The following is a 2,868-nucleotide window of genomic DNA, read 5'->3' on the forward strand; positions in this document are numbered from 1 at the left end:
ATCCTCTGGGGAGCTCTGGAGCATAAAATACATCACAAGGTTTATCCCTCTTAGAAGCAAGGGAGCTGGACTTTTTACCCCACATCAGTCATTCGTGGGCTGTGGGCAGGCCAAGGGGAGGTAGGGAAAGGAGGGCATCTCCAGGCAAAGCAGCTCACAGGGACTGATACCAGTTCTTCAGAGAAGGGTGCATCTATGAGACATTAGCAGCCAGCACTCACAACAGCAGGGGAATGGGTGCAACCATCCCTGTAAAGGTATATAACCAAGAGTATTTACTGCCAGGGGACTGGCAAAGAGATGGGAACTGGATGAAGAAAATGGGGAGAAGATATTAAATTCTCCTACTGGGTCTTCCAAGGAGAAATTGAAGCAGCTGATATGTTTTTGTTTGTTTGCTTTTTTTTTTTTTTTTTTGCGGTACACGGGCCCCTCACTGTTGTGGCCCCTCCCGCTGCAGAGCACAGGCTCCGGACGCGCAGGTTCAGCGGCCATGGCTCATGGGCCCAGCCGCCCCGCAGCATGCGGGATCTTCCCGGACCGGGACACGAACCCGTGTCCCCTGCATCAGCAGGTGGACTCTCAACCACTGCGCCACCGGGGAAGCCCTGTTTGTTTGCTTTTATTTTTTGCCGTACCACACAGCTTGCAGGATATTAGGGATCCCACAGGGGTCGAACCTGTGCCCCCTGCAGTGGAAGTGCAGAGTCCTAACCACTGGACCGCCAGGGAAGTCCCTGGTACGGTTTTATAAATTTATTAATTTATTTATTTTGGCTGTGTTGGGTCATTGCTGTGCGCGGGCTTTCTCTGGTTGCGCCGAGCGGGGGCTACTCTTCGTCGTGGTGTGCGGGCTTCTCATTGCCGTGGCTTCTCTTGTTGCGGAGCACGGGCTCTAGGCGCACGGGCTTCAGTAGTTGCAGAGCGTGGGCTCACTAGTTGTGGTTTGCAGGCTCTAGAGCGCAGGCTCAGTAGTTGTGGGGCACGGGCTTAGTTGCTCCGCGGCATGTGGGATCTTCCCGGACCAGGGCACGAACCCGTGGCCCCTGCATTGTTAGGCAGATCCTTAACCACTGCACCACCAGGGAAGTCCCCTGGTATGGTTTTAAATAACTAAAACCCAGACCTGATAGGATTACCAAATAGTTAACCCTTTCTGGAGAGCTAATAAGTGTACTTTATAATTAAGTGGCCCATCTTCTCCAATGCCTGATTTGCCTTTGCCAAATATCTTATGCAGTATGTTTCAAAAGGTGCTGCTATAGGATGTTAACAAGTGTTGCTGTAAAGGAGGTACAGATCCATTAAACAAAGGTAGAAAGTTTTATTTTCTTCCCACAACTGTTAAACTAATATACTGGATAAACAAAAACAATGGAATATTATTCAGCCATAAAAAGAATGAAATACTAATACATACTGCAACATGGATGAGTTTTGAAAACATTATGTAAAATGAAAAAACTCAAGCACAAATAACTACATATTGTATGATTCCATTTATATGAAATGTCTGGAATAGTTAAATCCATAGAGACAGAAAACAGATTAATGGTTGCCAGGGACTGGTGGGAAGAATGGGGGGTGATCGCTTAATGGGTACAGAGTTTTCTCTTGGGATGATAAAAATGTTTTGGAACTAGATAGAGGTACTGGTTACAAAACATTGTGAATGTACTAAATACGCTGAATTGTATGCTTTAAAATGGTTAATTTTATGTTATGTGAATTTCACCTCAATTTAAAAAAACAATCAGGACAAGCTCAGTATGCTTGTTGCTAATGGGGTGTCACTGTTCTCAGGCCTTCTCAGTGGACACAGCTAAGGAAAAAAATAACTATATGCATGGGGAACCTCTAGGCTAACCTATAAAGCATTTCACAAACAGGTTAGGGAATCCTTTTTTGCGAGCATCTCACAGGACCTATAATGTAGAAGGCTGACCCAGCGCATGGAATGTTGGTGGAAATATTTTTGTTTGTTTGGGGTTTTTGTTTGTTTGTTTTGGGGGGATGACTTTTGGTTTTGGTCAAGCCGCTGGGCATGCAGGATCTTAGCTCCCCAACCAGGGAACGAACCCGATCCCCCTGCAGTGGAAGCATGGAATCTTAACCACTGGACCACCAGGGAAGTCCTATGACTCCTGTTTTAATCAGCACTCTTCTTCTGCCTTTTTGTATAACTTTGGAGAAACTGTTTCTCTGAGCTGGGACTTACTTTATACACCAGACCAATGGTCTCCATTGATATAATTGAAAGGACTGTAAAAAAAGTTTAACACTTTTAAAGTCTGTCAGAGTGCTTTACTAGGTTTCAAGCTCCAAGAAGATAGGGTCTAAGTCTTCTATATCAGTAATTTTCACAGTGCCAGCCAGTGGGCTTTCCACATAGGCACACACATAGGAATAGGTAGTACACACATAGGAATAGGTAGTACACATTCTATGGAAGACCGTGGACCAAGCACTTTACCTCCCTGAGCTATCTGCCAATTTAGTTCTGCCAGAGGCTAAGAAATAATTAATTTAATCAACATTTCTGGAAGGTCTGTTTGGACCTACAAAAGCCCGTCCTCTGCTCTCCAATAGTCTGTTATCTAGTGAAGTAATGATAACAAAAGACACCATCAGTTGAAGCTTCCCCAGTTCCATTCTTTTAATCTTTAATCTGGATCATCAACATTTAGATCGTTTTTAATCTTTGCTCTTACAATGCTATAACAGATATCCATCTCTATATGCAACTAAGAACATGTGCGGATAGGATATCTTCCTAGAACTTACTAGGTCAAATTGTGTGTGCATGTGCAATTCGAAGATATTACCAAGTCTCTTTTCGTAGAGGCTATATGGATTTCCAGCCACATT

This window comes from Grampus griseus (assembly GCF_964374135.1).
Source record: "Grampus griseus genome assembly, chromosome: 19".
NCBI classification, from domain to species: Eukaryota; Metazoa; Chordata; class Mammalia; order Artiodactyla; family Delphinidae; genus Grampus; species Grampus griseus.